Genomic DNA, 24,747 nt, shown 5'->3' on the forward strand with positions numbered 1-24,747 from the left:
GCATACTAATACCGGTATATAAAAGTTTTAAATAAAATAAAAATAAATAAATAAATAAATGATAGCTTTATGGAGCAATTGGTTCAAGACCGACGAGAGAGGGAGCAATTTTAGATCTAATTCTCAGTGGAGCACAGGACTTGGTGAGAGAGGTAATGGTGGGGGGCCGCTTGGCAATAGTGATCATAATATGATCAAATTTGATTTAATGACTGGAAGAGGAACAGTTTGGAATCCAAGGCTCTCGTGCTAAACTTTCAAAAGGGAAAACTTTGATAAAATGAGAAAAATTGTTAGAAAAAAACTGAAAGGAGAGCTACAAAAGTAAAAAATGTCCAAGAGGCATGGTCATTGTTAAAAAATACCATTCTAGAAGCACAGTCTAGATGTATTCCACACATAAGAAAGGTGGAAAGAAGGCAAAACGATTACCGGCATGGTTAAAAGGGAGGTGAAAGAAGCTATTTTAGCCAAAAGATCTTCATTCAAAAATTGGAAGAAGGATCCAACAGAAGAATAATAGGATAAAGCATAAACGTTGGCAAGTTATTAAATGTAAGACATTGATAAGACAGGCTAGAGAGAATTTGAAAAGAAGTTGGCTGTAGAGGCAAAAACTCACAGTAAAAACCTTTTTAAATATATCTGAAGCAGAAAGCCTGTGAGGGAGTCAGTTGGACCGTTTAGATGATCGAGGGGTTTAAAGGGGCACTTAGAGAAGATAATGCCATCGTTGGAAAGATTAAATGATTTCTTTGCTTTGGTGTTTACTGAAGAGGATATTGGGGAGGTACCCATAATGGAGAAGGTTTTCATGGGTAATGATTCAGATGGACTGAATCAAATCTCGGTGAACCTAGAAGATGTAGTAGGCCTGACTGAAAAACTGAAGAGTAGTAAATCACCTGGACCGCATGGTATACACCCCAGAGTTCTGAAGGAACTAAAAAATGAAATTTCAGACCTATTAGTAAAAATTTGTAACCTATCATTAAAATCATCCATTGTACCTGAAGACTAGAGGATAGCAAATGTAACCCCAATATTTAAAAAGGGCTCCAGTGGGGATCCAGGAAACTACAGACCAGTTAGCCTGACTTCAGTGCCAGGAAAAATAGTGGAAAGTGTTCTATTCATCAAAATCACAGAACATATAGAAAGACATGGTTTAATGGAACAAAGTCAGCATGGCTTTACCCAGGTCAAGTCTTGCCTCACAAATCTGCTTCACTTTTTTGAAGGAGTTAATAAACACGTGGATAAAGGTGAACCGGTAGATGTAGTATACTTGGATTTTCAGAAGGCGTTTGACAAAGTTCCTCATGAGAGGCTTCTAGGAAAAGTAAAAAGTCATGGGATAGGTGGCGATGTCCTTTCGTGGATTGCAAACTGGCTAAAAGACAGGAAACAGAGAGTAGGATTAAATGGACAATTTTCTCAGTGGAAGGAAGTGGACAGTGGAGTGCCTCAGGGATCTGTATTGGGACCCTTACTTTTCAATATATTTATGAATGATCTGGAAAGAAATACAACGAGTGAGATAATCAAATTTGCAGATGACACAAAATTGTTCAGAGTGGTTAAATCACAAGCAGATTGTGATAAATTCTGAGACTGGAAAATTGGGCATCCAAATGGCAGATGAAATTTAATGTGGATACGTGCACAGTGATGCATATAGGGAAAAATAACCCATGCTATAATTACACAATGTTGGGTTCCATATTAGGTGCTACAACCCAAGAAAGAGATCTAGGCGTCATAGTAGTTAACACATTGAAATCGTCGGTTCAGTGTGCTGCAGCAGTCAAAAAAGTAAACAGAATGTTGGGAATTATTAGAAAGGGAATGGTGAATAAAACGTAAAATGTCATAATGCCTGTGTATCGCTCCATGGTGAGACCGCAGCTTGAATATTGTGTACATTTCTGGTCGCCGCATCTCAAAAAAGATATAATTGCAATGGAGAAGGTACAGAGAAGGGCTACCAAAATGATAAGGGGAATGGAACAGCTCCCGTATGAGGAAAGACTAAAGAGGTTAGGACTTTTCAGCTTGGAGAAGAGATGACTGAGGGGGCATATGATAGAGATGTTTAAAATCATGAGAGGTCTAGAACGGGTAGATGTGAATCGGTTATTTACCCTTTCGGATAGTAGAAAGACTAGGGGGCACTCCATGAAGTTAGCATGGGGCACATTTAAAACTAATCGGAGAAAGTTCTTTTTTACTCAACGCACAATTAAACTCTGGAATTTGTTACCAGAGGATGTGGTTAGTGCAGTTAGTATTAGAGATGTGAATCGTGTCCTCGATCGTCTTAACGATCGATTTCGGCTGGGAGGGGGAGGGAATCATATTGTTGCCGTTTGGGTGTGTAAACTATCGTGAAAAATCGTTAAAATCGTGAGCCGGCACACTAAACCCCCCTAAAACCCACCCCCGACCCTTTAAATTAAATCCCCCACTCTCCCGAACCCCCCCCCCCCCCCAATGCTTTAAATTACCTGGGGATCCGGCGGTGGTGCAGAATGGCGGCGGTCTGGAACGGCCCCCTCAATAGAATCGTGTTGTCTTCAGCCAGCGCCATTTTTCAAAATGGCCGCCGCAAAATGGCGGCGGCCATAGACAAAAACGATTCGACGGAGGAGGTCGTTCCGGACCCCCGCTGGACTTTTGGCAAGTCTTGTGGGGGTCAGGAGGCCCCCCCAAGCTGGCCAAAAGTTTCCTGGGAGTCCAGCGGGGTTCCGGGAGCGATTTCTTGCCGCGAATCGTTTTCGTACGGAAAATGGCGCCGGCAGGAGATCGAGTGCAGGAGGTCATTCAGCGCGGGTTCCGGACCGCCGCTGAACGACCTCCTGCACTCGATCTCCTGCCGGCGCCATTTTCCGTACGAAAACGATTCGCGGCAAGAAATCGCTCCCGGAACCCCGCTGGACTCCCCGGAAACTTTTGGCCAGCTTGGGGGGGCCTCCTGACCCCCACAAGACTTGCCAAAAGTCCAGCGGGGGTCCGGAACGACCTCCTCCGTCGAATCGTTTTTGTCTATGGCCGCCGCCATTTTGCGGTGGCCATTTTGAAAAATGGCGCCGGCTGAAGACAACACGATTCTATTGAGGGGGCCGTTCCGGACTGCCACCGTTCTGGACCACCGCCGGATCCCCAGGTAATTTAAAGCATTGGGGGGGGGTTCGGGAGGGTGGGGGATTTAATTTAAAGGGTCGGGGGTGGGTTTTAGGGGATTTTAGTGTGCCGGTTTTCCTGCCCTCCCCCTTCCCCCGATTTACGATTTTTTAACGATAAATCGGGAGAATTGGTATTGTATCGTGGCCCTAACGATTTTTTGACGATTTAAAATATATCGGACGATATTTTAAATCGTCAAAAAACGATTCACATCCCTAGTTAGTATAGCGGTGTTTAAAAAAGGATTGGATAAGTTCTTGGAGGAGAAGTCCATTACCTGCTATTAAGTTCACTTAGAGAATAGCCACTGCCATTAGCAATGGTAACATGGAATAGACTTAGTTTTTGGGTACTTGCCAGGTTCTTATGGCCTGGATTGGCAACTGTTGGAAACAGGATGCTGGGCTTGATGGACCCTTGGTCTGACCCAGTATGGCATTTTCTTATGTTCTTAACCACATCTCTCCCCTCTGAAAGAAGAACAGTGGTTTACTCTGCTCTAGGGGCCACCATTAAATCTCCCAGAGGAAATTCTATCTCGTAATTGGACCTTTTGACTATTGTTTAAAGTCATCTTTTGTAACCCTGAACAACTATTTCACTCTTAATTTATATAACTTTTGAAACACATGTAAATTTATCATGTCATTAATGGAATGTAATCCTAATGCAGTATCCTTAGATACCTATTGCCCTACCTGTATGGGGCCCCCTATCAAACCCGCCCTCCACACACTTAACAGTCCCCATCCCCATCTCCCTCTAGTGCCTCCCACAACAACCAACCTTCACTCTACTAATATTTCCCACCTTCATCCCCACACACACCTAGTGCCCCCCTCCCCCCCATATCCCTTCAACACACCCCAAGCAACACATATACCTACTACCCACAATCTTCCATGGATTAAATTCTCTTTGCAGACCTCTCCAGGCCTGCGTCATGGGTTGGAGGTTTCTCTTTTGTCCCCTTATAGAGAACAGTAGATGTTCATCTCTCACCACCAAGAATGCCAGTTGTGACACATCCCTGGTGGTAAAATTCAGCTGCCATGCTGGTGGAGACATCGTAAAATGAGCCTGCCCCAGAAGAACCAGAAGGTGAGTGCTGTGGAAACATGTGCATGTGTATAATTCACACACAAATGTATGCGCAATATTCTCGCAGAAATGTACATGTTCTACTTACACGTACTTTATATTTTTCACGTATTTTTGTGTGCTCATTATAAAATTCAAATGCATGTGCATGCAGGCTCATATGTGCATGTTTATGGGCTCACATGCATTTTTTTAAAGTTATCCTCCCTGGGAATCTGGCTGGCTTAGAATGCTAGGCCATCACAACTGATTCTCTTATCACAAGCACAACTTTCACTAGCAGTAGTTTTAATGTACTACTAGGTCACTCACTGTTCACTATTGCCAATAACTCAACCTCTCGCCAGGCACACAATGTGTCACCATGCTCATGTTCAACACTGACATCTTTCTGCCCATTGAGGGTTGCCCCTGGATTATATAGCTCATCAATCTGGCATTCCATCAGAAGGTTCCTTGCAGGCAGGATGGCTTGGTGGGTCAAATCTTGGGCATGAAAATGGCAGTGACCTTCTTGGATTTGGCTATCTCCAAAGTACTTCAATTGATTGGTCTGAAATCTTGGGTTGCCTTCCCCATATAAGGGATACATCTCCCAGCACCCCAAAAGCCCTATATACCTGAGGTCCCATACTAGGTGCCATTTTTGTGTAGCCCCCCATTCCATTCTGGTCCTGGACATGGGGGCACATGGGGAGGGCCACAGACCATGTATGATCCCATGACATCCTGGAATTTCCACACAGGGGAGAAAGCTAGTCTTTTCAAGGCTCTTAGGTTTTTTTCTGCACAGGGCTCTTCCTGCTCATCAGTCAGGCATTCCAGGAAAAAGACGTCATCCACACCCGTGCTCTTGTTCACAATAAAATCCTTTACTATAAAACTGCTAGCATGGTAAGCCAAGAACAAAATAATACACTTCCAGTAGAGCACCATCGCAAAACAATGCCAAAGTCACAAAAATCAAATCCAGTATTTCTGCACCTCTTCACCCATAACAGGTTATCTTTTCCGGATAGATATGACTTCTATCCTGGGCCCTCCCAGTACCTGTTTGGTAGCTGTATTATTTTCCTTATGCTCCTAGTCTCTTTCTCACTCTCTTTCTTTTGGAGTTTCGGGCTGATTGTAGCTGAATCAGTCTCTCACACTGGCAAACTTTCCCAAGCAAGCTGACCTTCCTCTGGCACCTTCCAGTACATTGTCTACCAATTCTCAGAAAATCCTCTTCTCAGGACTCCAACTTCACTCTGGTAGACTTTCACAGGCAGGATGCCTCTCTGATAGCACCCCCTAGTACACTTATCCTTAGCTTTCAGGACCTTCTTCAACTTCTGAGCCTTCAGTTTGAAGAGTAGTAGAGTTTTATGGTTTGTTATTTGGTTTTACATTTTTGCTATTCGGATTTCATTTTTATTGTGAATGTATTTTATTGTAAACTACTTAGAATCATAGATAATGCGGTATAAAGTTGTTTTAATAAAAATATAAATAAGGGAACAAGCCTACTAGTGGCAGTCTATGGAGAGATGTTTTCAACCACAATTAAGACACCAGATTTTGGAATCTCCAAATACCATTACGTCACCTCTGTCAGTGGGGAGTTGTGCTCCTCCTTAACACTGACACTACAGTAACATCACAGGCAGGCAAAGTCTAATGAGACCTCTGTCACACTGAAGGTGTTTATAAAGGTTAGGGATACCTTTCTAGGGAAAAAAATGGGCTCCCCTTGCAAGACGTCCTAGGCAAAGGCAAGATCAGGACACCAGAAATCAGCAGGGAACCATAGTCCCCAGCAGCTGATTTAAGTACAAGCTTCTATAGTGCTGAACACTGGAAGTGGAAATGGCAGATAGCTTATGTTTTCAGTGCTGCTTCTGACAGAAACAGTGGTGGAAGTGCCGGGAGCGGGTAAGCATATACCTCACTCCAGACAGGGTTTTTTAGTGTCAGAGGAGATGGTGGTGAATATGAAGCAGCCTGGGAAATTGGAACAGCGGGGGGGGGGGGGGGGGGGGAATGAGAAAACCAGTTTTAATATTTAAACAGAATGGGGGAAAGGAGTAGTGGCACACCTGGGAGCTTTTCATTTTCAGTCTCCCTTTCATAGGATAGTGGGTTCATGGGGCTGATAGCAGCATGTGTACAAACTTTCTATCTCTCTCTCTCTTTCTCACACACACACACTAACACATTCACATGTTCACCCATACTATCTCATACACATATGCATGCTCATTCGCATAGACACGCTCACTCATTATCCACCCACATACATTCACTCACACAAAGATGCACACTCACTTGCTCCTTTCCCTCTTCCATACACAATGCACTCTCACGCACATGCCATTCAATCACTCCTCTCCTTCCACACACACACACATATGCATCTTTCATATGCACATGAATATTCACTTCTCTCCCTCTTCCACACATACATGTTACACATGCACTCTGTCACACATACATGCACACTCATTCTCCTCACCTGTTAGCCACAGCAGCCTCCTCTTTCTCCAGGCTCACAAACCAACCCTCCTCTTCTTCCTCCTTCTGCAGCATGGACCATACTGCCCTACCCCTAACCAATTAAGCTAGATACTTCACTTAGATGCAGCTCCAGCACTGCTCTCTACATCAATGGCGAGGGTGGAAGGTAAATAGAGCCGAAAGGTTACTAATAAGGGCCAAGAGTAACAGATAAGTATGAGAAAAAAAATAAGTGTGAAAGCTTGCTGGGCAGACTGGATGGGCTGTTTGGTCTTCTTCTGCCATTATTTCTATGTTTCTATATTTCATTTTCCTTGTGCGGGCCCGATATTACTGATCTTGCTTCCTCCTCTTGCCACATGGGTTGCCAATGCTCCTCCTAGTCTTTCTCTGCATGACCTCAATGCTCCTCCTTCTTTTGGGCCTGTACTGCTCCAGTCACTCTTTATTTTGAGCCTTCTGCAAGTAGATCACCCAGAGTTTTGGGGTGTTAACCAGGAAACCCAGCAGTTCATTCAGAAGTCGAGTCTCTGGACCAAATCCGAAGAGTTTCCTAGGTATGGTGGGGTGCATGGCCTGATAGGGCCATATATGAAATTTGGGAGAGAAGGAGGGAATCAGGCTGGGGACCTCTTTATATTTTTTTTTTATTTTACAGTGCTACTTAAGATATTTTTGAAGATATCTGATCAAGTCACAAGTTATCCGGCCACACAAGGCTCGATAACTTAAAATTTAACTAGTTGTATTCAAACATAGGGGGTCATTTATCAAAATGCGTTAAGGCGTTTTTGCATGTGTTAAGGGCTTATCGCATGCGAAAAGCCCTGTTAATGCATGTGATAGCACCATATCTTTATTTTTTATTTATTTACGTAGTTTTGTATACCGACATTCATTTCGAAAAACATGGTGTGATGCAAATCTGAAAAAGGGGAGGAGTTAAGCTTACCATTTTGCATGCTTTTAGCTATACCTTTTTTAGTAGTGTTGAGCATGTTTGAGTGAGAGTGAGAGTAAGAGAGAGACCATAATGTTATAACCCTAGATAAGTACTTATATCTCTATGGGAGGCCCACCTAGTAACTCGAGGTGAGGTTTAGGTATTAGTGTAGGGGGTTAGGAGCCACTTTGAAATTCAAAGTGAGACGTACGAACAGAACAGTGCTCTCTTGTGAAGATTTGATGACCCTCGGGAGTGAGGAAACTCATCCAAAGATAAGATTTGTGCAATGTTCTCTCAACCTAGCTTGATGTTACCCATGTAGAGCGGCCATCAAGCTAGGTTGAGAGAACATTGCACAAATCTTATCTTTGGGTGAGTTTCCTCACTCCGAGGGTCATCAAATCTTCACAAGAGAGCACTTTTCTGTTCATACGTCTCACATTGAATTTCAAAGTGGCCCCTAACCCCCTACACTAATACATAAACCTCACCTCGCGTTACTAGGTGGGCCTCCCATAGAGATATAAATACCTATCTAGGGGTAGCGCGTTATGGTTTCTCTCTCTCTTTCTCTCTCTCTCACACAGTAAACATGGTCCCCCCAGTGGTTGTATGTAGGAAATATCATATTCTGGCACTTATCTCAAAGTTCAAAAAATTTTTCACAATTTGCAGTAACTTAGCTCGTCACATAGGTATAATTGCAATAAACTGCCTATTGCCATAAAACATGCCCCTTTTTCTATCACATGCATTTTGATAAATCCAGGCCATAGTCAGTTACGTTTATAAGTTATCTGGCTACATGTAGCTAAATAACTTTAGTTGAGTATATTCAGTGAGACATTTATCCAGCTGAATATCCGCAACAAATTATCTGGCTAACTTTCTGGTGGTCAGCAGTGTGTTTTTGACGTGCATCTATTACCCCTTAACCTGTAAGGGGTTTAGCGCTTTGAAAACACGCTGCCAAACCCCCTGGAAACTAATAGCGCTCATCACATGCAAATGCATGTTACTGAGGCTATTAGTTAATCACTCGGGACACCAAAAGTAAAATGTGCAGCCAATCCCAAGGGCAGGCATTAATTTATGAGCAGCCCAAAAAAGTGTACAGAAAAGCAGAACATACTGCTTTTCTCTACACCCTCTGACAATATCCTAGTGATATTAAGTCAGAGAAACCAAAAATGTAAAAGAAAAAAGAAAAAATATTAAAAAAAGAATGTGCTGGCCGGTCCAGTTAGGAGAACAGACGCTCAATTTTAACGGCGTCCATTTTCCTAACTCAATTTTATAAGCATCAGTTTTCCGAACCTGCCAGCAGGTTCGGAAAACTGATGCTTGTAAAATTGAGTGTTGGTTTCCTGAACCCACTGACAGAGCCACCTTTCCTATGCCAAAGAAGCACTAGGGGCGCATAATCATCCCTAGAGCCTCCTTTAAGTGCGACCTCTAATTTAAACACAGGATTGCGTGCCCAGGAGAGGTGGCTGGGTGCGCGTTAGGAGAGCGGGTGCTCAATAAGGAGTGCCTATTCTCCCATGCTTCTTACTGAATTGGCCTGATTAACTGGATGTCACAGTTTTGCCTGCTATGCAGTCTCCCCATGCAAAGGTTCCACCTGCCTTGCAACCTTCCTTCCACCAGGAGTCCTCAGTAAGCCTCGCTGCTAACTCTGCCAGTTACCTCCTCACTAGTCACACCATGCCTCAGCTTCAGCCCTACTTAACCCAGCCTGCTCAATGCCTCAGTGCCTCTTCATTGAGTTATCTAAGCTCTCTGACTTGGCCTCTCTTACCTTGCTATTCAGCCTTGCCTTGCAGCCTACTTAGGCCTCCTGCCTTGCCTTGTGGCCTCTCTTGATCTCTTATCTTGCTCTCTGGCCTCTCTTGGCCTCTTGCCCTGCTTTGGGCCCTTCCAGGCCTTCTGGCCTTGCCCTGCAGCCTTCCAGGCCTCCCTTTTATGCTCTGTGCCCTTTTGGGCTTTGCTAGCATACCTTATGGCCTCCAGGTCTACTAGAATTACATAGTCTAGTCTTGTGCCCTGTTGGGCTTTCATGTTCCTTGTTACCTGTCTAGTCCAGTCTTGTCCTTGGCCAGTCCTGTCCTGTCCTTTTCAGGTCCTTGTTCAGTCTTGTCCATGTCTGATCTCTGTCTAGTCTGGTGCCTGCTTAGTCCTAGCCTTGTCTGTGTTCACACCCTAGCCTTGCCTCATTCAGCCTGCCCTGTCATGTCCAGTCAGCCCTGCCTCAGCTTCCAGCCTGTACCTGACCTCAGCTTCCAGCCAGTGCCTGATCCCAGTTCCAGCCTAAACAGAAGCTCCCAGTCCCTGCCTGTACCATGATATTCTACCAGAGACAAGTCCTACCAGCCCCCAGAACCCAAATACTCTGAGTCACTCCTTGGAAAGAGCATTGCCCATGCCCTAAAGTGAAACTATGGGATTTGGGGATTGTGACTTTCCTGCTGGGAGTTATATTGATGCAACTAAAAGGTCTTTTATGTGCCAGAAATTCCAGGGAGAAGCAGAGAAATTTGCCCAGGACTGAGTCTGGACAACACCCCATAGGGATTCCATGGTCTTCCTGAAAGCACAGGAACAGATTCAGGGAACTTGAAGTTTCTTCTAAACCAGCCTCTACCTCAGTTTCTATAATGGTACTGACGCATGTTACATATGATATTAGCGCTGTTACCCATATCGAGACTGTACCTTGATATCCAGAGCCTTTTGTTGGTGCCAGAGGGCAACCAATGCCCTGCTTGGAATTAGCAAATCCCACCTCTCTTTAGAATGAAACTAGCAAAGTGAAGGCAATGAGCTTTATGTTCATAGGGAAAGTCCTAAATAGGTGGTGACCCTTAAAAGACTGCTCAACTCTACATACCATTCAAGCGTATTTCACTGCCCTGGTTCAAAGGTTTGGAAATCCGGAGGCTATAACTATGCCACCTTTGACCCTTACTACTGGTAGCCTGCTGGGACTTCAGTTTCTGGGCCAAACATGCCATAAACCCTGCCAATTTCTGATTCCAGGTTGGACCCTACTGCAAGCCCTATGCCAGATCCAGTGCTGTTCTGCATGATCTGCCAGCAAGAGCTAGAACTATTCCAAGAGAGGATACCCCCTACCTTAGGGGGTATCCTCTCCAAGGGACACTCCGCACCCCCTCTATCAAATCCACGAAACTTATTTCCACAATGAACAGAACCTTTTCCCTGGCCGGCCCCACCCTTTGGAACTCTATGCCCCCAGACTTGCGCACTGAAACATCTTATAAAAAACTAGATCCTGATTTTGAACTATTATTCCTGTTTGATTGTTTACAGTGAATAAGTGCTGGGTTATTATCTTTTTCTTGTTTATAAGTTAATGGTTAAAAACTACTGTAGTTTAAACTTTATTTTTATTTTGGAAATTGATCATGAATTTTTTGACTGTAATTTTTTTTCCAATGTTTCTAATTTTAATTTTAATTTTTTGCTTAATGCAGTTGGGGGGCTATTTTATTTTGCATTTTATTTGGGTTTTTATTTTTTGATAGTGTATTGTAAACCGTTTTGGTCATGTCATGTACTTGGTAAAACGGTATATAAATGATTTAAATAAATAAATAAAAAGCTAAAAACCTGGCTATTCTTACAGGCCTACCCTTCCCTCAACAACCATCTTCCTGATGACCCCCTAAGCTGTGTATAATGCATTCCCTGTATTACCCTTTACAATGTGCTCCTGCTGACTTTTTCTCTCAATAACCTTCTCCCCGATGACCTCCTGAGCTGTTTACAGTGCTCTCCATGTATTACCTTTACAATGTGCTCCTGCTGACTTTTCCCTCATCCGTCCCCGGTTGAGGAACTGTCGTTCCCTGTAAATAGTTACCCAGTTTCCATATGTTCATGTTTTTCTCTTGTATGCATAGTTTACTGTTCTATGTAATGGCACTGCCAAAAAGTTCTATGTAATGACACTGCCAAAAAGTTTTAAGTTATCTGTAAACCAACACGATGTGCAAACGGTTGTCGATATATAAAAAAAACCTATAAACAAACAAACAAATAAATAAATAAATTATTGAGCAAGTAAAATGGAGCATGCAAGAGGTCCAAAGGCTCTTAAGCAGGATCAGTACCCTTGTCAGTCTTCTGGAACCTGTGGTTACTGGGATGTACTCTTTACCTGCCATGCTTGTCTCTGTACCTGAGGAGGGTGATCCAGCTGGAAATCCTGATGATACATCACACTCTGTGCCTGGAGGGGGCACTTTACCCAGTGCTCCAGCTACACGGCACTTTGTGCCGGTAGGAAGCTCCTCACCCAGTGTTCCAGATAAACTATACCTTGTGCCTGAAAGGGGCCCTTCACCCAGTGCTTCAGATGCATTGAATTCTAATCTTGCCGGATACAGATCGATTCCCTTAATTGTAGACACGAGTTCTGGGGGACTAGATAAATCTGAAATTTCTAGGAATGTTTCTTTATATCAAGTGTAATTAACCATTCTGTTCTTGTTTCAGAAGCCACTGATTGATAATCTGCCCCATGCAGACAGTTCCTGGGGTATGGCTCTTAAAGAGCTGCTCTCTATAAAAGGTGTATTTCCACCCAGAACTAATATATTCCTTTCCATTACAGGGCTTCTTGCGATATCTCCTGACAAACCCACCATTGATGAGGATAGAGTGTGTAGTCTGATGTCAGGTCTTAACAAAACTTTAGGGTCCAAAGAGGGTCTAAAGTTTTCTGTCAGGGAAAAGGGTGTATTTCCTGGTTTTGAACTGGGGTCTGCCAGGTTCAGGAACAGGGTTTTGCTCACAGAGCCTCAGAGAAAGGTAAATGCTGCCTACAGCTAGCTTGCTTTATGGCCCAACACTGAGGATCCAGATTGGTCCTCAGGGATCTCAAAAGGAATGTTGGGAGGTGTTCCCAGCATTTAGAGGGAGTGGAGGTGAACAAGAGTGTGGGATCCCAGAGGAGACCTGTGAGTTCTTACCAACCTATGTCTTAATGTGATAATTTACTGTCAAGTTGTAAAGTCTGTCCTGTTACTGGAAGGATTCTGCTGTGCAAAGACCTGGACTGAGTATAAGCCTTATTCTACTTGTTATTTACTTTTAAGTTTACCTACAGTGCATAAATCAGGAACTGTTTTTTTTGTTTGCATCGCTAATAAAACCTTTATTTGTTAGGATCCTGCCTGCGGGCCGAGCCGCAGGCTGTCCCTTACCTCCAGCGAGGCCGCCGCCGCCCCTCGCGGCAGGCCAAGCTCGCCGATGTCTCCTTTTCATCTTTGCGGCTGAGCTGCCACGCTGACTCCGCCTCCACGGCGGGGAAGCCCCTGCTGAGATTTCCCTGAGCGGCAGGGAAGCTTCCGCTGCCACTGCCTGTTTCCTCCGCGGCATGGGTGCCACCGCCGATGCCGCAGCCTGCCTCCTTTTCCATGCGGCAGGGACGCTGCTGCAGGCTCCTGCTCCCTGGACTTCCTCTAGGCGCAGGTGCACACCTCTTCTGACCATTTAAAGGGCCAGTGGCGTGAAAAGCCCCATGGCCCTCACCAGTGATGTCATCAGTCTTCGCCCCAGTCCAGCCCTATAAAAAAGGTCTCTGCTTCAGTTCCTCGGGGCCTTCAGATCTGGTCCGCACAGTGGTCTGTAGTTTTCTTCCCGGTCCAGGTCCTCCGTGATCTTCCTGTGCCTTGATGGATCTTCGTTTCATGTTCTTCGTGTTCCTGAACTTCTTCACCTTGATGTTCCTGGTCTCGTCCCTCGTCGGAGCTCCTTCATCGCTTGTTTCGTGTCCTTATGTTCCAGATGTCCAGTTGTCCTGATGTCCAAATGTTCCCTGTCCTGATGTCCAGATGTTCCTGATGTCCGATGTCTGTCCATCTCTTCTTCAGCTCTTCGTCCAGTTCCCAGGTCCCTCGTCTGTTCACCTTTCCTGGTGTGCCACCGTTGTGGTCCGTAACCAGCCCATGGGGGGGTTGTGTAGGGTGTCTCATGGTACAAGGCCTTCTTCTCTTCAGCAGCGCAAGCCTCCGGAAGACTCCTGTTTTTAATGCCAGCTTCTGAATCCTGAGTCTTGAATCCTGAATCCTGAGTCTTGAATCCTGTCCCAGTCTTCGGAGTCCCTTGTGCCTGCTTCCGTCCATGCTCAAGACTCTGCCAGAACCTGCTCCGCTTCAGCATGGTCTGCGACCAGTCACAGGCGGCTGTGTAGGGCATGCCCTGGTGCAGGCCTCTCCTCAATCTTCGTCATGTCCTGGCTTCAGCATTCCACTGCTTTGTCTGCAGTCTGCTTTGCCTTCGGCGTGGTCTGCAACCAGCCATGGATAGCTGTGTAGGGCATGCTGCGATGCAGCACTCACCCAGTACTTTCTCCTGAATCCTCGTCTGAGACCTCCTAGTAATTTGAATCCTTGTCTGAGTCCTCTGAGTATCCGAGTCTATGTCTGAGTCCTCCGAGTAACCGAGTCTAGTTTGAGTCTTCCGAGTATCCTGAGTCTTGTCTGAATCCTTTGTGTAGCCTGAGTCTACATCAGAGTCTTCTGAATATCCTGAGTCTTCATCTGAGTCTTCTTGTTCCTGCCCTCAGCCTCTGTCTGGCCTCATGCACTCGTCGTTCCCAAGTGGAGGGTCTGGAAGGGCTATCGAGTGGCCGGAGGGCTACTTCTGAGACCAGCATTGTATTGCTGGTTCTCATTGGTGCGTGTAGGTCCAGTGGAGGGCTGAGCCTGCCTCATTCCATTGCAAACTCCAAATCCTCCCGCATCCCTCTTACCCAAGGTGTCCCTCAGGGCTCCTCCTTATCCTCCACCCTCTTCAATATATACTTATTGCCGCACTGCCATCTTCTCTCTGACCTTGGTCTCAAATTCTTCCTATACGCTGATGATGTCCAAATCCTCATCCCTATTCAAGAATCCCTCCCTAAAGCCCTTACTTTTTGGGATAAATGCCTCGCTTTGATAAACACCCTCCTCTCTAACCTCCATCTTGCCTTAAACACCTCGAAAACTGAGCTCTTTATCATATCTAACCACCCTGACCTTACACCACCCACCTCTTGTAACCTCACCCTCCCCTCAAATTCGCTCCCCCAATCCGTACGAGATCTTGGAGTCTCCCTAGACCACCATGGAGCAAGACTGTACGGAAGTCTTGCTCCATGCACAAGACTTCCGTACAGTCTTACAAGCAACAATACTTTTGAAAATGGACTACTGCAACTCTTTACTTTTAGGCCTCCCCTATTCTACGATTAGACCCCTTCAAATGTTGCAGAATGCTATCGCCAGAATCCTAACTAATACCCGCAAAGCTGACCACATCACCCCCATTCTTAAGGAACTCCATTGGCTACCCATCTCCTCCCGCATCAAATACAAAATCCTTACCATCATTCACAAATCTCTGCACAACCACAATTGTTCCTGGCTTGCGGATGCTCTCCGTTTCTGCCCCTCCAACTGTCCCACCAGAACCGCACTCAAAGGAACCCTCTTTACCCCTACCCTCAAAATCGCACACCTCACCTCCACCAGGGAAAGAGCCCTCTCCATTGCAGGCCCCACCCTCTGGAACAACATGCCACTTGAGCTCTGACTAGAATCATGTACTTGGAAATTAAAAAAGGGCTTAAGACGTGGCTCTTTAAACTGGCTTTTCCAGATTTGGACCCCACTTAACCATCCTGCCCCCTACCCTTCCCTTGACCCTCTCCCCCTTGCCCTGCCCCGTTGTTGCCTGTATATTCTGCCATGATTGTATACAGTGCTCTGCTGTCAATAGTTTCATCTGCCATGATTGTATATAGTGCTTACTCCTCCACCCTCAACTCCCTCCCTTCCCCTCTCCCTTCCCTTTTCCCTGTGCCTTGATATTATAGCACCACCCAACTTGATTGTATTTAATGATATGTTAGCACCATTCTACTCGACTATATTTAATGTTTCTACCCCCTGCACCTCTCTACCTGATTGTATTTATTGTTTCTTCCCCCTGCTCCCTCTAGACCATTTTCCGTTCTGAGCTTTAACCTGTAATGTTGTATATAGTGCCCCCCTGTCCTCCCTTTGCCTTGCCCCTCTGTCACCTTTATTCTGCCATGATTGTATATATTGCTTTCCCCCTCCCCCTGCTCCCTCTTTCCCCCCTCCCTCCTCTTCCCCTTGCCTTGATTTGATAGCACCTCTCTACACGATTGTATTTAATGTTTCTCCTCTTTGCACCCTCTTGAACCCTTACCTTTTTGATTTCTATCTTGCAACGTTGTAGTGCTTATTGGATGGTTCTTTCACCTCTGTACCTTGCTCTCTGCTAGGTACCGTTCCTATCTTTTTCTCTCCTGCCCTTATTTCACCCACCTTTGTCGATCCTCTTAGATTCCTCGCTGCTCCCCTCCCCCTCCCTGTTTTTTGTATTTTCCTCCTTCAGTTATATGTGAACCGGCATGATGTGCCTACGAATGTCGATATAAAAAGCTAATAAATAAATAAATAAATTCCAGTCCAGATGATCCTTGCCTTGTCTTCAGTTCAGCCTCGTTCCTGCTTCACCCGTGCTTGTACTCGCTCACCTCTCACGGTGTGTCTTGGGGCTCCTCTCTGAACCGCGCCATGACCCAAGGGCTCACAATCTCCCTCGAGAAAGCCACCGCGCCTCCGCAACTCCCTCCGACCCTTCCCTCCCCCACACACTTTTTGTACCCCACTACACACTCAATACCCTCTCTCAACCTACTAATAAATTAATTCGCCAATTACCCTCAATATAACCCTACTAAGAAACTAGTAAGAACCTAGTAAGAACTTTGGTACCTACATTATCTTTCTCCCTTTCCCCCACCCCATTTCCCTCTTCCCTTACTCTCTCCTCTTCAGCCCTTCTTCCTTACCATCTTAATGCCATATAACCCCTAAATTTACTGCTTGACACCTTTTTGCCTTCCACTTGCCCTACTCCCTTCTTAATCTATATATATATCAAAGGTTTATCAGTTGACATTGTCTTTCCTAAGTTCATTTATCTTAATTAAGCCTTAGTTTTAACTACCTTTTCCTCGTACTATTTTAATCCAAGTTATGTTTCTCCCTGTTCAATGTAACTTTATCTTCTTTTCTTCATATTTATTAATTATCATATCCCAGTTCCATGTAAACTGATGTGATATGTTTATATTTTTTTATTTTATTTATTTATTATTTTTATATACCGACATTCATCTCAATTGAGATATCACACCGGTTTACATTCAGGTACTGTAGGTATTTCTCTATCCCCGGAGGGCTTACAATCTAAGTTTTTGTACCTGAGGCAATGTAGGGTAAAGTGACTTGCCCAAGGTCACAAGGAGTAACAGCGGGACTTGAACCTTGGTCTCCTGGTTCATAGTCCACTGCTCTAACCACTAGGCTATTCCTCCTCCTATGTTGGTATAGAAAATATGAATGTTGGTATAGAAAAGTTCTTAAATAAATAAATAAGTAAATAAATAAATAAATAAATAAACAACATTATTGCCACATATATCCTGTGTTCATTGTCTGCAGTCTTCAGCCTGACAGATTTTCATTTCAAGTTTTTATTTGCATGTCTATGTTTCTAATATGTGGTCCCTTATTTTGAATTAGGGAAGGGTCAATCTGTGTGTGTGTCTGAAGTGCACTATTTCTGCTAGCATATAGTTTCTATGAAGGGATCTGTTACAGTCCCACTGGTTCTGTTTTCCCAGTAGAAGCAGGTGCATTGGTAAAAAAAATAAATAAAATATATATATATATATATATATATATATATAATATATATATATATATAATATATATATATATTTCTTTTTCAACACTGCAAAGTGGATTACCTTCAGGTACTGTAGGTATTTCCCTATCCCCAGAGGGCTTACAATCTAAGTTCATACCTGAGGCAATGAAGGGTAAAGTGACTTGCCCAAGGTCAAATGGAGCAACAGTAGGCCTGGTCTAGTATCTGCAGTGTTGCCTTTTCATAGGTATGGTTGCCACTGTTTGAGTACTGGTAGTTAGTGCTGTTATGGCATGATATGGTAAGGTTCTGAGTGTCTTTTTAACAGGGCTTTGTGTTCCCAAAACATCTGGCAGTAAAAGATGGAGTTTATATTGCTCTTACTGAGGTGACACCATAATTGAATATATTTTTGTTGGGTTATAAAATGAAATGTCCTAGTTCTGTTCTGCACTCATTGCACTTTTTATTTTCAAATGAGTATTATGATTATTGCTGTTTATTGTTGTTATGTTCTTATCTTGAGCATTCTGGAAAGGGGAATTATAAAATAATACATTCATATTTGCTTTATTACAAGATTGATTGGCTCCATCATGTTTGAGTATTGTTGTGTGATTTATTGGTACAAAGAGAAAGTTATTGTGACATATTGGGACCACTATTAGGCTGGGATGAGCAGCCTAATAGTGGTCCCTGCATGCCCCCTTGGACAAAATGAATTTTATGGATTTCCTCTGTCATTTATTTCAAGGGGTTCTCTTCCCTTTATAAATGTAATAACAAAATTGTTTCTCAAATCTTTTTTTTTTTTCAAATTGCAGCCCTCTATCCCAACTTCCAAGGGCAAAGTGGTCAAATAGAATTTCCCATGTTTTGTTACCCACCTGGGTGGTAGGAATTTCTTTGTGGGAGTCCTGAGGGTAGTCAATCTTTTCCCTAGTAGCACAGGGGATCCAAGATTTTGCTTCTTAGGTGGTTCACAACACTGTTAGTTCATTTTTTTTCTGGGTTTTGTATTAATGTGATTTTGTCATTTTAAGAGTTGCTACGAGAAGGTTGTGGGAGGGGGGGTGCCAATCAAGCTTTGGCCTCCAGGTTCCGGAAACCTATGGTATGCTTCTGGGCCTCTATTAGGCTTCCATCATTGGTTGGGAGCTTAGTCTGTATCTGCCTAATAATAAATATCTGCAGGCTCCTCTAGTTATCTGGCTCTCCTGACTCCTTGCTTAGAGAGCCACATCCTGTCTTGGAGGTTGATGATTCAAGTCACACTTTGTCTTACTCATTCAGTCACAGCTCAAAACACTCACTATTATGCTCTACATACTTTCTACATAGCCATCTTCTAATAAAATGTAGAACAGATATCCATTGAGCCATGTATTCCCAAGGCAATCTTCAGACTCTATATTTTATTTATTTATTTATTTAGCTAGCCATTTTAGTTACAATTGTTCCAAATGAAAATCACAATGGTTTACAACATGACATACATATTATAGATTGACATATACTTTGACTTAATGTAATGATATAACAAACATATTATAGATTGACACATACATTGACTGATGTAATCAGGAGTGATAAAGATCTACAGGGATTTTCAAGTACTTTTTAACTCAAGGTACCGGGATATCAGGTTGGTGGTTTATAAAATATGTTACAGTTGTATTTATTTGGATGTTGTTGGGATGTGATGAGGTATTTAATTCAATTGTTAGGTTCTTAATGAGTTAGTTCTTTTAAGTGTTTGCACTATGTTCAGATAAATTTAAGTTAGGTTATAGGCATTTTAAAATAACCATTTTAAAATAACTTGCTATTTTGACTGTACTCTTGACTAATTCATGACCTGTGTACTCAGCAGAAAAAGCAGAAAATGCAAAAATGTTTCTATGAGACCTTTCATAGACCCATTGTGAGTAGGCTTATGTGGACTCCAAAAGTCCAAGAAGTCATCTGCGGGAACCATTATCACAGTCTGAACATGCAGGTCTGCTGTGATCATCACTTGCTAGTGACAGCTACAGTGGGAAATGTTTCTGGGTTCTCCCAGCAGAGCCACACAGAGCTATTGGGACAGGCTGGTAGTCCAGTAGTGCTCCGGGAATCCTTTTGCCTTTTACATGCATATGAGATCTCCATAACTTCTGTATAGCATTGTCTGTAACTCCTTTATAATTAAAAAAGTATTCTTTTTCCAAATTTTCTTCTTCACTTTCTTTCTTTTAATTATTGTTTTTCATCATTGATTCATATGAAATTGGTGCATGTAAATGATTTAGAAGTCATTTAAATGAGGCATTGGAGTGACTCATTTTTTAACTAGTGTCTTTGTCTTTTTACCTTTAGTTCAAGTTAACATTATGATCCTCCTTACATTGTTTCACTTCCTTTACTGAGTTCCAGAAGCTGTTTATGTAATGAGAGTGACTGCATATCTGAGAATGGATAATAAGCGTCATATATTCTGTAGTGAGACACATAATTTCTGAGTGGATCAAATCTAAAAAAATAAATAAATCAGCAAACATGGTTTATTTACTTTCCCTGATATATACAAGATCTCTAAATCAAGTTGCTTGTTTTAATAGGATATGAACATTTTTATTTTACATAGTCAGTGAATAATTAGTTTTATTATAAAATTTTCTAAGCTTCACATTTGGGTGAATCAAGCTCATACTGTTCCCATTGCTTACAATTAATACTGAGTCTTATGTGTCTAATGAACATAAGAACAATTTAATATTGCCTAAATATTGTCAAGTAGAAGTGGAAAGTGCATTAGGTAGTCAAGTACTTAACACCAGAGATCAAACAATGATATTCTTAATTGAAAACTAGTAGGCTTGAATATTATAAATGTTGATCCTTTTGCACATTGTCTCAGCATCTGTCATTGTTTTTTGGATGCATACACTACAGGCTTCTTGTTGTAATTAAAATATTCAACGTATTCTGTTTCATGATATAGTTAGGACATACATTAGCTATTCTACTTACCTAGCTAAATTATTTAGATCTTGTTTTGAACCACAGGGATGAAACCATGAACACACAGTTTCACAAAGGCAGTTTATACAAAATTTATGACAAGTGGGATTAATTTGTCACTTGACATATTTAAAGTAAACCATGAATTTGAACACAAATATCTTGTATCTAAAGTCTGCTGAAAAATCTATTGTTATGTATCCATTTTCGCATCAAAAGGTGACACATTTTAGCTGTTACACCAAATTTCTATTATATTACTAGTGTAAGGACCCATCAGAAATGATAGACAAAAATGGCGGGTGAAAATGAGTTTTTAAATGAAATTCTGAACCAACCTGAAAGTATTGTTTGAGTGGATCATGAAAAACAGTCATAATAGGAAACCAAGTAATTTCTCCATAGCAGTAGTGAGGTCAGTGTTGCGGTTCTGGCCGCGAGCGCCGCGACCAAACCCTTACCTCCGTGTTTCTGGACCTATTCCCGCTTTCACTGGCCTAGTTCCTGTCCTGTTTGGCGGCGTCCCGGCGAGGGTTGCGCCGCCGGGAAGCCTTCTATGGACGCCCTGTCTCTAGGCGCGCGCGTGCCACTTGGGCGCTTTTCTAGGCCGTTTCCTGCCAGTGGTAACTCCGCCCAATTCCTGACATCAGATGCCGCAGCCTTGATAAGCAGGCCGCGGCCACCCAGTCTTTGCCTTGCAACGGGCTTACCTACCGGATCCCTGTTGCGCTGTGCCCCAGAGCGTCCTGCTTTGCTAATCGCTCCGTTCCTGCTTGCCTACTTCAGTACTAGCTTGGTTCCTGCTTGCCTGCTACAGTACCTGCCTGGTTCCTGTTTACCTGCTACAGTTCCTGCCTGGTTCTAGTACCTGAGTCTTGCTACAGTTCCTGCCTAGTTCCAGTACCCGAGTCCTGCTACAGTTCCTGCCTGGTTCCAGAACCCGAGCCCCGTTACAGTACTGACCTACTGTCCTAGGCTGGTTCCAGTTCCCAGTCCTGATCCACTATCGCCTAAGTCCCAGCGGCCGGGCCCCTACGGGCTCCTCCTGGGGGGGCTTCGGCTTCCAAGGGTGAAGCCACCTAAGTCCCAGCGGTTGGGCTCCTACGGGCTCCTCCCGGGGGAGCACTAGCTTCCAGGGTGAAGAGCACCTCTACATCCAGCCTGAACATCTGCCTCCCGGCCTGTGGTATACAAGAGACTTTTGAATACCTTTCCCAGTCTCCTGCAGGTCGGCCCAAGGGTCCACTGGCATGGACTCGGCGGATGCGCCTGTCCCCTTGGACCTGCCTGGGTTGGCCCAGCAGCTGCAGTATCAAAAAGAGTACCTCGAGGTCCTTACTGGTTCGGTAGGGGAGTTATCGGCCCGATTGGATACCAGAGTCTCGTCTGCCCCAGAACCAGCCCCCGAGGGTCAAGACTCTTTTGTGACTCAGCTACCGGCACCCTCCCGCTACGCTGGAGATTTAAGGAGCTGCTGCGGCTTTCTGAACCAATGTTTTGTGCGGTTCTCTCTGCTGCCTCGGCAGTTCCCCTCGGATGCAGTAAAAGTGGCATACATCCTGTCCCTGCTTGATCGGAAAGCCTTAATATGGGCTTCTCCCCTTTGGGAAAACAATGATCCTTCGCTAACGAACTTACAAAGGTTCATCTCGAACTTTCGTCAGGCCTTTGTTGAGCCCGCCCGAGTAGCCACGACTATGTCTGATCTGCTGCAACTCCAACAGGGGGCTCGCTCCTTGGCAGATTATGCTATGGAGTTTCGGACTTTAGCCCAAGAAGTAGGTTGGCAGGATGATAGTCTTAAGGCCATCTTCTTGGAAGGTCTGTCCGGACGCATAAAGGATGAGATTGCCGCTCAAGATCTGCCGGAGGACCTCAACGCCTTGATAGAGATGGCTGCTCGCATTGACCACCGCCTACAACAACGGGACAAGGAGCAGCGCTCCTCCCGCCATAGTCCTGCCCGTGGGCCTGCGAGACCTGTATCCTCTCCCAAGATTTCTCGTCCAGTTGCTCCCACCTGCAAACTTATGCAGCTGGGTCGGGCCCCGCTTTCTGCTGAAGAAAGGCAACGTCGCCGTTTGTTGAAGTTGTGTTTATATTGTGGCCAGAAGCGCCACTTCTTGGCACGCTGCCAGGAGTGTGCGGAAAACGCCAGAGCCTAGAAGGTCTGGAGGAGCTCCTCCTAGGCTGTGCTTCAGCTCCTCAATGTACTGTCCTTGTTACCCTGGAATATCCTGGAGGATCGTTTGAGATGAAGGCATTCCTAGACTCAGGAGCCGGAGGTAATTTCATCCTGCAGGACCTAGTCTCTCAGTTGCGCATCCCTACGCAAAGACGGGAGGTCCTGTTACGAATTATCTCTATCCAGGGGACGCTCCTTCCAGGACCTGTCCTGATGTCCACGGCACCCGTTACTGTTCGCACTGGGGCGATCCATTTGGAGGAGATAGCCTTCCTAGTCTTGGATAAGGCTGTCCACCCCGTGGTGCTAGGGTTGCCGAGGTTACAGAAGCACTCCCCCACAATTCAGTGGGATACGTTACAGATTGTCAAGTGGAGTCCTTTCTGCTTAGCTAATTGTATGAAAGTGCCTAAGATGCCCGCACTTTCATTGATGCACTCTGCCTTAGGTCCTCCTGCACCTTATGAGGACTTTACGGACATATTTTCGAAGACCAAGGCAAAGATTCTTCCGCAGCACCGTCTGTATGACTGCGCTATAGACTTGTTACCTGGTACTATGCCTCCTCAAGGAAGGGTGTATCCCTTATCCTTACCTGAGACCCGGGCCATGTCCGAGTACATTTCAGAGAATTTGGCCAAGGGGTTTATTCGCCAGTCTAAGTCGCCTGCAGGGGCAAGCTTCTTTTTTGTCAGCAAGAAGGATGGCTCGCTGAGACCGTGCATAGACTATCGAGGCCTAAATTCCATTACTAAGCGAGACCGTTACCCGCTCCTGTTAATCCTGGAGCTCCTCGATCGGCTCCAGGGAGCGAAGATTTTCACAAAGTTGGATTTACGAGGAGCGTACAACTTAGTCAGAATCCGTCCCGGAGATGAATGGAAAACCGCGTTTAATACCAGAGATGGGCATTACGAGTATCTTGTGATGCCTTTTGGCTTATGTAATGCCCCGGTGGTGTTCCAGCACCTTATGAATGAGGTGTTGCGGGACCTTCTGAACACCTGCATAATTGTTTAACTGGATGATGTGTTAAACTACTCCCAGGACTTGCCTTCACATCGTCAGCATGTCCGCCAAGTGCTCCAAATACTTAGGGAGCATGGTCTGTACGCGAAACTGGAAAAATGCAGCTTTGAGAAGACGTCCCTGCCATTCCTGGGCTACATAGTCTCTGCAACAGGTTTTCAAATGGATCCTGAGAAAGTGGCGGCAATTAAGAATTGGCCCCGGCCTAAGGGCCTTAAAGCATTGCAATGCTTCCTCGGTTTTTCCAATTTCTACCATCACTTTATTCCTAACTACTCTCGTATTGTGGCCCCGTTGACTGCCCTCACCCGAAATGGGGCCAACGCAGTGGATTGGCCTGTTCCCGCCTGCCAAGCCTTCGAGGTCCTTAAGGAAGCCTTCTTGTTAGACACCTGCCTTCGTCATCTGGATCCCAGTCGGCCCTTTGTGGTGGAAGTGGATGCCTCCAACATGGCTGTGGGGGCCGTGCTGAGCCAGTACTCAGATTCTGGACAATTGCTACCCTGTTCATATTTCTCGAAGAAATTCTCTCTGGCAGAGAGCAACTACTGTGTTGGAGATAAAGAGTTGCTAGCCGTGAAACTTGCCCTGGAGGAATGGAGACAGTGGTTGGAAGGAGCCAACCATTCGGTTACGATTTACACCGATTACAAAAACTTAGCATTCTTGAAGCAAGCCCAATGCCTGAACCCAAGACAAGCCCATTGGTCGCTGTTTTTTGACCGGTTCGATTTTACCTTACGCTATCGACCCGGCTCTAAGAATGTTTGAGCCGATGCGCTCTCGCACTCCTCTGAGGTCGAAGAGACCCTTGACACGCCTCAGTTTATTTTGGATCCTGTGAAAGTCAGTCTAGCAACAACCTTGGTGTCCTCCCAAGGGAAGACCATCGTTCCACGTCGCTCCCTGAGAGCAGTTCTCACTTGGGCATATGACTCCCTCACGGGGGGCCACGCTGGCTGCAAAGGGACCTTAGACTTGTTGAACAGGTTCTACTGGTGGCCGACGGTGAGACAGGCTGTCCAAGCTTTTGTGAGCTCGT

Source organism: Rhinatrema bivittatum, chromosome 1, assembly GCF_901001135.1.
Source record: "Rhinatrema bivittatum chromosome 1, aRhiBiv1.1, whole genome shotgun sequence".
NCBI lineage: Eukaryota > Metazoa > Chordata > Amphibia > Gymnophiona > Rhinatrematidae > Rhinatrema > Rhinatrema bivittatum.